General features: G+C 38.8%; 1 long non-coding RNA gene across 1 annotated transcript in view; it reads right to left on the reverse strand.

The window, feature by feature from the left end:
* Nucleotides 1-411: 411 nt before the first annotated feature.
* The window catches only part of LOC128910083 (uncharacterized), a 40,385-nt gene continuing 25,190 nt past the window's right edge, over nucleotides 412-15,606 (reverse strand). Inside the window, exon 6 of the long non-coding RNA XR_008466598.1 lies at nucleotides 412-649. This is a non-coding gene — a long non-coding RNA (uncharacterized LOC128910083). The remainder of the gene's footprint in view (nucleotides 650-15,606) is intronic.

The following is a 15,606-nucleotide window of genomic DNA, read 5'->3' on the forward strand; positions in this document are numbered from 1 at the left end:
CACCTTTGACTACAGAAAAAAAAAAAAAAGGATGTTTTGCAATTTTTTATTTAATTTAAGTTCACAAATCCCAGGAAGGAAATAAATTTCAAGTCACATATAGCAAAGCGTAAAGTAACAATTCCTCAGTTCAGAATGGTGTTTGTTTGATAAATGTGACCATAGTCAGAACCTTGATCAATTTAATTTTAATGCTAAGTTTAAACCAAAACCTCCTCAGGCGGTTGAGTCAAAACACTGCTCCAGTGTAAAAAGTTCAGCAAAGGTCTACATAAATGTCCCTTTTCATATCTTGAACTTCTCCTTGCAGTGAATACCATATCCTATTCATTACAAAATTCCTATCCACCAATCTCTGCTCTTCTCACACACACAGAATAAGACACAAATAAGCAAATAAACTACCTTGACTGACTCAACTTCTTCAGTGATGAAATACACAATATGGACATGCCTGCTTATTGAGGATGCACGTACGCCGGCATACATTCTCTTCTGCTTCCACATGAACCACAGTGCGCAGGAAACACCATTTCTTCAAACAATGACTCTGCATACATTTCAATCTCCTGTTTCGGCTGGCAAGCAAACAGCTTTAAAAATCCATCGTCGGGGATGGACCATATGGCTGCATAGCACCATCTGCACCCTACAAAAAGAGGAAAACGTATTGGTGAGTGCTCCCAAACTGCAAAAAGTATACTAGCAACAGCTTGGGATTTCTTTTCTTTTTTGCCCCAGGGTATTTCTAATTTCAGAAATTTAAGGCCAGATACTATTTGCCATAACTATCTCCCCAGTCTAGCAAGGTGAAAATCCCATTAGTAGGATACAGAGCAATCTGAATATTGGGCAACCTGCCTATGCTGCAAGACTGCACATCGCAACTCTTGTCAAAGTAGAAGAGGACATAAGGCAGCTGCCAACCAAGCCAGGCTGATACCGCACAGTGTATCAACCCCTTCATAACTGCAGCTATCTCAGGAATTAATCAAGTCCATCCCAACAGAAGGAACAGCCACTGTTTAGCCCTCAGAACAGTTTACACATTACAATGTACTATATCCCTAATGTTTCTGCTGGAGCACAAAACTACCCACCTCTCTAGTCCTTTAATCCCTATACAAAATCAAACAGACTTCAAATTCAGCATGTGACAATATTTTAGCATGCTTAAGAATTATGTAGAAAATTCCATGCAGTGTAATTCAAAATTGCTACTACCAAGCTTCATCCCCAAAGTTTCTCAGGTTGTAGAATATTCTACGACGCGTTAGTTGGCATATTATACAGGCAGAGACGTATGCATCAAGGGAAAATGTAATAGCCTATTGTACCGTCAAAAATAGAGTATAATAAACTTTGTCAGCAACAATCATGGATGATCTTAGCAGCTACACCGTTTTACGGCTCCATTAACTTAAAATTATAGTAGCTGACAATTTTTCCTGTAAAGCATTTTTGGAATCCACAAGAAGCCATATTATTTATGCTATTTTCTTATCGTAAACAGTTACAAGACATAAAATTAGTAATACAGAATCATAGGATCATAGAATCATTTAGGTTGGAAAAGACCCTTGGGATCATCGAGTCCAACCATCAACCCCACTCTACAAAGTTCTCCCTTACACCATATCCCCCAACACCACATCTAAATGAGTCTTAATAGAACACAACCTGGGCTTTAACAAATCATTAATTTTCTTAGAGAAAAAGAAAACTTACGAAGATATACAAAGTGCAGAATATAATGCAATTTGGATAAAAGGAAAGGCAAGTGACACACTTGTTCAAACCCTTCAGCGATAACATCTGTTGATGTGAATCTGATTACAAATTTGATTTTGCTAAAGCAATAGTTCCACTAATATAGGAAAGAACCATGCAGCCATATGGGGACCTTTGCAGAGGAAGGCGTGGGCCCAAGTATTCTATCAGTATGACCAAACCGTGCTCGGTTTCCCCCTCACCTATTTCTACTAACAGAGTCACTCAAGGTCTTGGCTGATTAAACTACCTTTGCTGCTACCATGGCTTTATTTGAAAAATAACTGCAGTTACTGACCTAATATAAGCAAAGCAATTACATATATATGTATAGCAATCCTTCGTATTTTACCTAGAGTACAACATCAGCTCCATAACAGGCTGTTCAAACAGGCAGCAGAACTCCAGGTTGAACAGAAGACACTCAGTTCTGCATGGATCTGCATGCAGTGCCACCCTCTCACCCCTTCTCCTCCTTCATCGCATCCCTTCGCTCCCTCAGTCTCCTGCCTCCTTCACAGGCACCCGGTGCCGGGGCCGGTTCAGAGCATGGTGTGCCCTCGCCGGCTGGCTGCTGCATCTCACAGCTGGCTGGCATTGCTGACACCATGTAATTGACACTGATTTGGATCTCCCTCTTCTATCCAGACACCAATTTACACAAGCTTGTAGACCTTTCATGCCTTTGAGATGTCTACCCTCTGTCAGTATGGCTGAAGCCAGGCAATGAGTTCAAAAAATATTACTGATAAAGCTGACAGCTGCACAGCATATAAGCCTTATTTCTTAAGAAACAAGGCTGACACCTGTGCATTCAGTTTTTCATCAGTGAAACTGCAGGAAACAACACAAAACTCTGAAGCGCAATACAACAAAGAAAACAGGACTCGTTACGGAGGTTCCCAAATTTCTAAAGTGTAAGTAAAGCTAAGCATTGAACTTAAATTATCAAAACCATTGAATCTATAGACACCTAGAAGTGCTGTGAACATAAGTATGATATGCTGGTTTAGCTGCACAAAACTAATAGGTAGAATTAAAGTGAAAAATGGAGCTTAATGTTAACTAGTGGAGTAGCAACAGTAAATCCAAAATAAAATGAAAGCACATAGAATGAAGGTATTATCTCTTGTGTAATTGTGTGTCTGCGCTGTATGATCATGGATCCTAACAAATGTGATTATCAGCCATCTGAATGATAGGCATTTCATCAATTCTGCACCAGTCCAGTAAGCACAAGTGCCAGGCGCAGCAAAATTAGGAAGATGCAATAAAACGAAATGGACTTAACAGAATAAATGGTTACCAGAATTACTGAACCTATTATTCAACATACAAAATACAGAGTACTCCGCATTGCGTTATCTTTCTGTAGCTACAATGCTCTATCCATATTAAAAAATATTCTGAACTAGGGACATAATATCTGGCTTCTAGAATTTCTGCCTCTAACCACTACGACCACCTGTGATTAAGGTGGCCAAATATAAATATTTACAGGACAAAATAAAAAAATACCTTGAAATGAGTAGCATTATGTACAAAATGGAAAAAAGAAACAAAACCCAAACTAAACCAGAAATTTGAATGCCCTCAGAATTATTTAGAATGTTGAATATTTTTACACTCTTTCGATGCAGTGCCAGTTCAAGGGGGAAGTCTACAGCTGCATCTGCCAGTATTTCAGAAAGGAAATGGGTCAGGCAGTAACAGCTCATTCTTTAAGTCTCCCTTTTATATCCCTACAGTAACGGTCTAGAGACAGTTAAGGGCTTCATGAAGGCAGAAGATACTGCTCCAGATCACCATGGTTTCAAACATCATTTTTTTCCATTTTAACTCAAGGAAGCAAAGAAGGAAACATGTTCATCACTATCAAGATCAAAGCTCCAGGCTCTTCCAGAAGAAGCATTCTAGTCCAGGCCCACCATCTTCTCATTGGATGTTTTAATTTTAAATATAGACAGAGCCTTTGAGAATAACACAGCTTCCTCACTGCTGACACAATTACTGTTCAGAACTGCCACTACTATAGTCACAGAGAGGAAACCATGTTAAGTTTGAAACAACTTCACATTTTCAGGTCTGCATTAACCTTTAAATTGCTATTACAGCACTGTGAAACCCCCTCTGTGCTAAATAGAAGCAGTAGAGATCTAAACTCATTTTTTCAAGTTTTCTGCCTGCAACCATGATTTGCTTTATTTAGAAGTTTCTGCATTCCCCACCGTTTAACAAGCACACACAGCTGAATAGCTCTCTCACCTTCTCCTTTAGTCCTGCTGTGCAAACTAAGCAAAATACTGAGGGCTATTTTATCTAAAGTATGGCTTGGATTTGTTAACTCGGGGACAGCAAGAATCAGCTGACCCTAAGCACATACTGAGACTTTTGTTTATTTTCCTGCAAAAAACCAGTTGAAGCTGGTGGTGGGATCAGGAAGAAAAATGGGCGAGGGCCAGGAAAGGTATTTGCTGCACTAAACTATATTACTGCTAGTAAGACTAGGAATTTAAAATCCACTTTAACACTCGAAGTCAAGAAACACAAAGTTATGGTTCCCATAGGCATCATAACTCATGCTCTTGCACGCGTGCATTATTTTGTATTACACCCTGCTAAATTTATAGGAACCATGTGGATATGTTATAGTTGTTTCTTAATGTTTTATTTTGAAATTCTTGACTAGAGAACATGAGGTCATACAAGAAACACCTGGCAGTGCGTTACACAGCCACAAGTCTGAGTCTGTCTGGTCTCTGCAAACAAACAGAAATTATATGTAACACCTGGTGGTCTTTTGCTGGAGCTTTGACTATACTGTAATTGCCACCAGACCTAACAAGCACGAAGTTCAGCAAGGATCAGCACTCCACATAGCCAAAAAAAAGCAAACTGCGGTTTGAAGTGCATCAGCTGGACAGGAGTTATTCAGTAGTCAAGGCAGGGAAAGATGAGTTCTTAAACTTTTACTGGTTGATATGTCATAAAAACTAAAGAATTGCAGATCTCCACTGCTGGGAAAGGGAATAGTGAAAAGCTATTCAACCTTCTTTGACACCAAGGATCAAATAAAAGGATACAGAAGGAACTAACTTGAAAAACTGTGATCATCATTACATTTATTGTTCCACATAGCTGCAACTTGACTCAAAAGAGAGCAACTTTCAAGCCTGCTAAGCTCATGAAGTTGCATGTGACTTCTTAAGCAGAAAATGGTTTACTGAACTTTACAATATTCAGTAAATGTTTACATACTTGAAATTTAAATAAAAGTAACTTTTCAGTAAACTCAGGATACAGCTTAAACTTCTAGTCACGGACAAATAGCATCTAATAAAGTTATGCCACACCAATTTTTATTTTCTCCATCTTCATCTAATCGTTGGTTTCCAGATGGTATTAACTTATGTTAACATCCTTCACAAACCATTGATTTGAGTAGTTTCTTTATAAATGTATTTGTTACCTCTCAAATATCAGAACTTTCTATGCCTAAAGTCATTCAGAGGAAAGAGAAATATTTACATGAATGGCTTATATTGTTTTTAACATGCTTTTCAAGCACATCCTGATATAACTAGAACATATAACAAGAGAGTAACACTAATCTCATGTTAAAGCATGCATAGCCACAAGTATTTAAAGTCATTGTTGTCATGCTGTCATAGAGAGAGAGAGACTGCAAATTACAGGACTTTTTGCTAGATTAAACACATTTCTCAAAGTGTTCCTCTTAACTCTGCTATTGCTTCAAGGAATGTCTCAAGAGGGAGGAGGCAGTTTTTCCTATCAATCGTTCCCCAACAGCATTTGGTAATGCCCCACATTTAAGCCCTATGGCACAAGCCTTCCATTTTACAGAGCTTGGCAGGAAGCAGCTGTAATACTGAAGAGGATATCTTCAGACTCCAAAATATCGGAATCATAATAAAACGGGATTTCTTCAAACATCTCTCTCCTGCAGCAAGATATGGTATCTTCAGACTCAGCAGGCCATGATGTATTTGTATTTTTATTGCTGTCACTCCAGCTGAAGGGGATCAGCTACTGAAGAACCTCCAGTTTTCCTTTGGGGTTTTCAGCAGTCTCATAGCCCTTTTTGCCATAAACAGAGCGGCCTGGAAACTAGAACTCTTCAAGTTTCAATAAAAATGTAAATTTAAAAAACTTAATAGTTGCACTTCATAATTTGGGTGTTTGACCTGTGAGGTTGGAGCTCCTGAGTTGGCAACACTTCACAGTGTTATAAAATGCTAATACTTCACCCTGCATATGTCAGCACCCAGAGAAGCAAAGGACTTGTTTAAAATAGCACCAGTTGCCAGTCAGCTCCAAATAGAGAGAGGCCAGACTTTCCCCTAGCATTCAAAACCAGGATGGAGAATCCCGAAAGCCTCCAACAGACAACACGGATGTCCTTTGCTATCATCAAGCAGCTTAACTCTCTAGATCACCCCTGAGAAAAAACTTCAGTACCAAAACAGCCTTCCTCTTACAGATCACAAACAACGCCTAGAATCAAAAGCTGGGTTTTGTCCTCAACTGTGCTCATCTGCAATGTGTGGAATACTTTGAGCAACTTCAGCTTCCGTGCTGTGGTCTCTAGCGTCCCTTACCAGACTGGTACATAAAACAACTAGACCCTGGGCCTTAATGACCTTCAGATGACTTGACCTACCCCCAAACTCTTGACTTTGGCCTGGCAGCAAAGAGCAGCACTTTCCTCTGACAATCACAAAAGGGGAAGGGGAGTACTTCAGCCTGCTTCATCTAAAATGCCTCTTTTTTTCCTATCAACGTAAGAGGTACCATTAATAATAACCTAAGTGACCTGAGGCAAAATCACGAGCTCTGGGGGGAAAAAAAAATGCAGGCAAAAAATGCATGAGCGCAAGACAGTTTAAATAACGATGGTGGATGACCTACAAAGTCAAATGTATGTACAACATGAGGAGTCTATATCCATAGCTTGGCATTAGAGGAAGCAACCCGATTTTCTGGAGGCCTGCAATTATTTAAAATGGGAGGAAACTGTATATATTCAGCAACTCCAAATCAGCACTGATGTGTTATCCACAGGCAACTAGAGAGAGTAATTTTTAAAGCCAAGGTTGGAAAACTTTAGTGAAGTATGACAGTGCATCAGAGAGGTCTCAGAACTAGCAAGCAGCGGAGCTGGGAACACATTTCTGGCATCAGCATTGTGTAAGTCTCCCTGTTAGCACTAGCCATCATTTCTTGTTCTGCAATACAGTAAGAGCACAAGATCATTTAAAGTGAAAAGACATATAAGAAGCTCTAGGCTGATAGATGTCTTTTACAATATATACTCATGCATGTAATGTAATCTAACTAGATTTAAAAAAAAAAAAAGAGCAAATGATGTTTTACAGGCAAAGAACTAGCAAATAAAGGGAAGAAAAAAAAGACAGCAATTGCTAAGTGCATTTCTATTCAATCTGAAAAAAATACACACTAATATACTGGTTATAAAAGGAGCACAGAACACCAGAAATGATGCAACAAAATATTTCCCAGGAAAAATTGAAAGGAAAACTGGGAGGGGCAGGGCAGTCCCCAGCAAACCATTGTCTTGAAGGATTTTACTCAAACCCTGAATGTAAAAGAGCTAACTTGAATTTACAAAAGAAAGAGTTTGATTACAGATGGACAGTGCCTTGAAAATTCAGAAAAAGTATAAAACTGGTAAACAACTGTGCTGAAGATTTTTGTTTCATATTAGACATTGCACTTGGATTTATAATAACATGGAATGCAAGGTTTGCAAGTATGCAAACCATCTTGCAAATGCAAGATAATACTTTTGACGTAGAAGTGTGATGCAGGAGATGGGAATTCATTTTGCAACTCCTTACCTTGAGCATAAGCCTTAGCCAGTCACTCCCATTCACATTTACAAGAAGAAATTTCATCTGTCTTTAGTCTCCCTCTGTAAAGTTAGAAATATAAAGGTTTGACTGGGACAGACACAGTGCAAAGTACCTCACCATTGCTAAAAACAGTCTGAGACATTCTTTTGGACCAGATATTCACTGAAATGCAGAATTTCCGCTGCCTCCCTTTTCAAGCCATGTGCTTAATAACTTACACATTTCCATAGTCACCTTAGCAAAAGAGAAGACAGGGACCCTTGTAAATGGCCCTTGCATGCCGTTTAAATTATATTTTTCAGTCACTCATCCTAATTACACTTCTTTTGTTAGCCTTGTCTCTGTGAACTTGCAAGCATTCTCTGTTTCTCTGTCTGCATATGGTGCGTGCCTTGCTGTACTGTACTGGGGCTCCCTTGGGAGCAAAGCCTCTAGGCACTGCTACGATGCATTCAGCAACAAACCCAGCAGGATACTAATAGGCTGTCTTCATTAACCTTTGCTGATTGAACTGTGCTTCGTGGTATTTGCACTCTGCACATTTGTGATGTCTCATAAAGATGCGTAAGGAGGATTTTAATGGCAACAGAGCCTATATACTAAATTATCTATCCACTGAAAAGGAAGAGTGTTTGCAGGTAACAATAGCCTTTTTTTACTTTTCCCTCATCAAAGCTGGGGCAGCACTTGAAAGGGCAAACAGAACACAAGAATGGATCAATAGGGAACTGCACAGATGATAATTAATGTAGGAAAATGGCTATTTAAGCACAGCAACACAAGCTGCATTCACTAGGTATCCAAAATAAAAGGAGACAGGTTCTGATGAGAAAGAGCCATCAGATGGCATCCGCGCTAGCTGATGAGGCATGGGGAGTCCAGGGTGACATACACCTTCCCCAGAACATTGCTGTCATCTCTCAAAACACACCATGCAACCAGCCAGAAAGTTGAGTTGTGGGATGACTGCGACAGAGGTAACTTTTGACAGTAAATACCTTGCCTTTAAATTACCTGTATAATTTAAACTCCATAACAGTTTTTTTCAACTTACTGCATTCATGAAGGTTGAACAGCTGAAATTCCAAGTAATTTTTAAGCCATGCAAAAGGATGATCTAAGGATAGCAACATAGAATTTTATATATATTTTATTTATAAGAACATAAAAATCTCATCCTGACTTTCTTAAGCAAATATCCCATACATGTTAATCTCCTAGTTTCTCACCTTCCCAGTGTGATAATGAAAAGTCGGCTGGTTACAATGTAAATTAATTACTTGTATTTTATTAGTTCCATCCAAAGCAAAGAAAAACAAGATTTATGAAACTAACAGTTCAAAGACATGGAAACCCATAAGTAGAGAGTTGCAGTTGAATGTATATAAAAGCAAATTTGAGATAGGAATGTGAATAAAACCAAGGAAGATATTTTCAGAGCCATCAAAGATATGTTCTGTAGGTCTCTCAACATGATTTATTACTGTTAGCTTATATTAAAACAAAAAAAAAGGACAACAGGACAAATTTTGATGTTGCTGCTTTATATTAGGCAATGGGTACCTTTCTAGCTGCCATTTCAAGGAAACTCAATAGCTACTCTTAGCTTGAAGAAGTGCCCTTGCCTCAGACCACGAGGAAAATTAAACCATAATTCTCTATCTTTCAGTTTAATCAAAGTCTGCAGAAGAAGCCTAACTGTACTGTACACATGGGGGAGAAAAGGTGAAACCACATAAACTCTGCGAAATATAGGGAATGGAGAAAGAATTTGAGCTTCTGTAAGTATTCCCTATTAACACTTCTTTGAAACAAAGCAATTCAAAACATTAGCAATTCGTGTCATGTTTCTGCACTGATTGCCACACCTTATGAAACTGCAACATATCTTCGTAAGTGCTCTTCAAAGCAAGGGGAAAAGCTTCATAGCTCATAAATAAACATGAAAGAGTAGTCTTACAGAAATTTAGTCACGACATGTTCAATTATTTCAGCAGAATCAAGCAAGTCTTCACTTTACCCTTTAAGAATGAACTGAAATAAGAGAAAAACCTCTGTGAAGGGTCAAATGTTTTAAAAGCTTTGCTCTACATCATGGTGTGGAATACAAAAAGAAAAAAGGTACAGTTTTTTGGTGGCTGTTTCTCTGATTTTTGTACATTATGTGAATAGCTAGTAAGAATTATTTTCATTAAAACTGTGCTGTCGAGGAAGAACCACCATACTTTCTGTTAATTACAGTTCTTCGTAGATGAAAAAGATTATGATCGTTTGTAACCAGTGATCTGGAATGTTGTTTCTCTTTCTTTTCAAAACTCAGACAGGAATATTTAAGATCCAAATTACCACTTGGACGATACTTTGCGCTTATTACCCCTCCCCAATGCTGTTAAAATTGATTCATTAATTTTTAATCTAAAAACAATTAATGTAGGATGTGAAAGGTTAGGTTTGAAATAAGGTGTGATACAAAGGGGACGGCAGGCACCCTGATGAGCAGCAGATTGGCTCTGATCTTTTGCAAGCCAAGTGAGATGTTGTTGTTCTGCTATGGATGAAGGGGCTCATTATCCCAAAGATAATTGCCCAGATGCCACACCAGTGAGGTCACATGAAACACGGCTGTGGTTGCTGAACCAGTACTGGAGCTAATTAACAGTTAAGGCTGCAGGCAGCCATTTTGTACAGACCTCTACTTAGGTGCATAGCTTTGCCATCCCATTAACGTTAACCATTTGCTCACCCTCTTTTTGCTGCTGAACAAGAATATCAGCTTCATCAGAAGAGCAAACACTTTGGTGTTCTTTCTACAGCGTTAAAATTCATCCCTTCAATCACCCTGCTCATAACAAGGAGCATCAATCATTTTCATCCCAATGTCAACAAAAGATTTGGCATCTCTTTGTGTTTAACGCAGAAAAAGGCTGCATCAGAAATTAAGAGTAAACCTGAAGTTCTAAAAAGACCTAACTCACACTAATAGGAAGCATGACACAACATTTTAACTTTCCATCATGACTATTTTTTTGTGCTGTCTCTCATTCTGGATTACATTCCTTATTTAATAAGGCGAAAGCATGAATTGAGACCTTTTGCATCTGGTGCTTTCAGAGACCAATCTATTTTTTAGCCGTACCTGCCTTAGAGGGGTAGTTTAGTCAATAATGCAGCAGTAAATCCTACACTTGCAAACCCCTGAGCCTCTGCAGGCTCCCCCTTGATTTTAATGGGTATTTCACATGAGTGCACACAGCCGTCCAAGTGGAGTTCACTGAAGCAACAGAGGATTTGCCATGACAGCAACAGGCAGGCCAAACAGGTAGTTTTTAACTGGTCTTTTTCAGATGCCATAATTTCTTCCAGCTTCTTTGACTGACATCTGGTATGTTGTTATTGCAGCAGCTGAAACTTGATAATTCTGCATTTCTATAACAAAACTGAGAGGAGTTTCAACTGTGTGCCCTTGTGAATTCAAGTCAAATTTAGCATATCTTTATAGTTAAGAAGTACTTAATACCATTAAAAAAAAAATCTGTTTTAAGATTGCAAAAAATAAAAAAGTCAGTTTCCCCTTTCAAAGATGATTACATTTAATCAGAACAGTCAGAATCGTTTTCTAAGAGAAAGTGAATCATTTTGGGTTTTCGCCGTTTTTCACCAAGAGGAAAAATCTTGGTGTTAAGCTGTTGTGAGACAGTACCTGCCTTACTTTTTTTCTCATTTCAGTCACTCAAGCAAAAAAATCAGCTATCTTAATCCCAAATGGCTAGCTTTATTCTCTGGATCATTTAACCATTACAGGGGCTCCTTCCCAAGACTTGTGTAGGAAGTGATGTCCTTCCTACACAAGGAACGTGCCAAAGTCTGTATGACCTCCAATGGTGAGAGGCCTGCTTTCACCTAACATCCAGCTGTGCCCTGCTTTACTCATGCCTGCCACTTGCAATGTTTTGCCATCCCCTGCAGCTTCTGAAACCCTTGTGTCTTTTCAGAGGGCTTCCCATAGGCTCATGCGATACTTCTCTTAGCCAACAATGGTAAATAAGGTCAGTTTTTGCTGTGGGGACTTTTTGTTGTTGTGTTGGGTTTTTTCCCCAGTACTTTCTTTCCATTTTTTTTTTTTTGTCAGGTTTGCTCATCATAAATATGTATCATTGGGGCTAGCATTGCCTAGCTTTAAAATTTGGGCATACACTTATGTATATTATACATGTATATATATACACACGTATTTGAGGGAGTGTCACTTTGGATACTCTTTACAGTGATCTGCCACATTTTTCTGACCATATGAAGCTATCAATGTTTTTCGCTGCTCAGAAAAAAAGTCAAAGGCAGGCAGTATAGATGGTTAGTGATAGCAAAGCAAAAATAAAAAGAAATCTGACAATGAATCTCTAGGAACCTATAACAGCTGCCACAGAATGGCTGTAAATGGGTAAAACCTACACTGGAAAGAAGATATAGTGATTATTTTTTCAGGGTGTGCAAGAGGACTCCATGCAATGTAAATCTAGCCTCAGAGAACTTGCAAAGATTAAGAATACCTATTTTGAACATATGGTAGGTAATAGGGGCTTTTTCTTGTATCTAAACCTGAAAGTGACAGCTTTCAAACAAATCCCTAACTATACGTCATTGTCTTCTTTTTCACATATACATGTATTTTTATGTCTGTGCTTTTGCCACAATTCAAAGATTGATTAATTAGCAGAGCACAGCCTGTGAGAAAGGCAAGAAACTGTTATCAAAACAAGAGTTCATTCAGGCTTTGCTCTAGTCCCAGACTTGAGATTTGCTATCTCACAAAAATTGTTCTATATGTCTGAGCTTTAGTGGTTCTGGAGATTTTAACTTGGAATAGAGAAAAGATAGAAGGAGAAAACAAACACAAAGTCTGACATAGGAAACAATATACTGACTTATTTAAGACATAAAATGCAGTCTGATTCAGCGCTTGCCAGTCCAACTTATTAAATATTTTTTAGCAAGAACCTAATCTATTCATCTACTGCTCCAGAGTGCAAAATGTCTGATTCACAAAGGTGTGAATCTTTGAAAAGTCTGCTTTTAAAAAAGATATTTGCATTTTCTTACGGAAGTATTCAAAATGTTTTAATCATTGAAGCAGCCTTCTGAAAAGAAATCAAGTCTGGGTTTAAAGATGAGAGTATATTGGCTAAGTCAAGCTCCAGTCTTTACATGTTTTCACGTTATTATGTATGACATTACACTACTGTAATCTAATATTCTGTTATGGTGTCACAACACATTAAAAAAATCAGAGCAACCTGATTACAGATCAGCAGGAACACAGGAGCTGAAAAGGCTTTACAGCATATATACATAAGTAATATATATTGGAAACTGACAATACTGGAGTCCTGAATTTGCTTGAAAATGGGAGCAAACATTACATAGATGTCTCAGTCCAAAGCAGGCAAGCATACCAATAGAAAGGAAAAGGAGAGATTTTCGGTTTAAATGTTAATGTATCTATCTTTAGTAGCAGCTAGTTAAACTGGACTTGCAGATGGAGAGATGAAACTAAAGGTAAATATTTTTAATGGAAAATTTGGAGTGATTCATTGTTTTAGTAATAAGTGAAATTAAAGTCACAGTGCTTTGATGCTTGGAGACTAAACACTGGTATCGAACTTGATCAGGTATGTGCACGTTTTGGAAGAACCACTGGAGAGCAACAAAGATCTGGAATATTAATGTGGTATTTCTGTCCACCATATATATTAGAAGGTTACCCAGTTGAAGTACCTTGGCGATACCCTAAGCAAATGCTGAACACAGTACTCAAACACAATTCTGTACATCTGGAGTATAAGAGTGTGTCCTGCTGCAATGTTTGGATTACAATTTTAGATTAGCATTAGTGAAGATAGCATTACAAAGCAGGACATTTGCTGTGCAAAAAGAGTACTTCAAATTGGAATATGCAAGAAATTATACTGACTTGTAGACTGGAAACAAACTCCAAGGGAGTATCAGTATAGCACAGCCATGGGAATGAAAGTCAGTTTGTATTCCTGCGTGGCTACTTTTGGACGACTTGAACAATTGTATGTCTATATTTGTAGATAAAATATTATACTGTTTGACATCGCTGCTTCATGGTAGCACACAGAATTTACAGATGAAGATGTACATTACTGCATTCATTTTACCATTTTATTGTGTGCTTCTTTCAATACTGTTTCTGTTTACTAGGGCTTAAAAAAATCACAAGATGTTATAAAACTATTTTGAACTTAGAAGAACAGGCTGTTCAGTGGACAAAGAAAAATATAAAGGAAAGGCAGCAGCTAAATAAAAAAGGTAAAAAAAAATAAAATCAAAGTTCAACAAGTTATAGTGTAATAGAGAGCATAACAGTGAGCCACCAGAGCACTCTGGGTCCAAGTCCTAAGGAAGCAAACAGTTCTTACCACAGGCTCTCCCTAAATTGCAGAAAGGGGTCATGTAGATACTCTGTGATGGCAAATGTGCATATCTGGACTATGAACGAGATCCTTTCCCCCCTCCCCCCCCCTTTTTTTTTTCTAGGCTGCCAGTACCGAATATAATCTCTGAAATTCCCTCTCTCTTGTCTAATTCATGCAGCAAACAACCAACTGTGTATCACCCTTCTCCTCCCTCTCGGTCATATCTGTTGTGGCCTGGCTCTCCCACACAGCTCACACAGCCACCAAGATCTGCTGACTGCTTTACTTGACAGACTCAATTTATCCCGTTAACTCTTTCAAAAATTAAATATCTTTGACTCAAGACAGCAGTGTCTCTGAACGTAACAGAACCTCACAGCACCGGAGGGTTCCGAAATAGTACAGAGGAGCAATAAACTAGACTGATTAATTTTCTAAGTTTCCTCTGACACTGTTAATGTCAAGGGGGGAAAAAAAGGAGGAAACTGCACCTCTGTCTCAAAGCTCATTCCATCGCATCCTGAAACTACTATACCTATTTGGTACCAGGATACCTGCTTCCCAGTGAGAAACTGATATATTTATATCTCAACCTGTTTGACAGGTACGCACACGTGAATAGGGTAAAGGTACAGGAGCAATTCAAAAGCCAGGAAATGGCAAGATGAACTAAGGAAATCAAACACCTTTCCATCCTCTGTGTAACAGGATCCCTACCACTTTAAAAAACAAAGTAATCCAAAACCAAGCCTCCCAGTTTCCCTAAACAGTGAAAATAGCAATAAGATCATCTTTCCCAATATCAAGAACACTGAGGTTTCTGAAAAGCAATCTGGCATTCCCAAGTAATCCCTTTGTCCCTACAGGATATCTTTCTTCCTTGCAACAACAGAAGATACGATGGTGCACCTTTTTCAGGCTGGGAAGCTTTCAGGCCTTTCCAAAACCACTGCCTGCTTCATTTTTATGAAAAACTCATTGTGGTAACTGAAGCCAAACTAGTTTCTTTTACAATGGCCCTGGGAAGAGAAAAGAACAAAGCACCAACCACTTATTATCCCCAGCACAATACCAATCAAATTCCCTTCGCTGGTGTTTGGTTCTCCCACTACCCATAACGCTCATTATAATCTTCAAACCATCCCGTGCAAATCCAGGCTCATGCTTAGGTTACCAGCGATAAAGCAATCTGATCAAAAGCAGGAGTCTTGTGATGGTGTTGCCTGCCTCAGACTGCCCTCCTTTGCATTTCTATGAACTCTTTCCTCTTTCCCCCACATAAAGTCAGAACAGAGCAGTGCACTGCCAATCTCACTAACCAGTAGAGAGGGAGGTTTTGGAAGGCTGTACGTGGCACTGTGCAAACACTGCCCGATATATCCACAGCCTGGCTGGAAAGAGGAAGAAAGCAACGCTCAAGGAAATTAACTCAGTCTGCCCCTCTGTGTTGCCCAGAGTATGCTCCTCTGCATGAATCACATTCTGTCCTTTCCTTTTTGCTACTA

This window comes from Rissa tridactyla, chromosome 5 (genome assembly GCF_028500815.1).
Source record: "Rissa tridactyla isolate bRisTri1 chromosome 5, bRisTri1.patW.cur.20221130, whole genome shotgun sequence".
Lineage (NCBI taxonomy): Eukaryota > Metazoa > Chordata > Aves > Charadriiformes > Laridae > Rissa > Rissa tridactyla.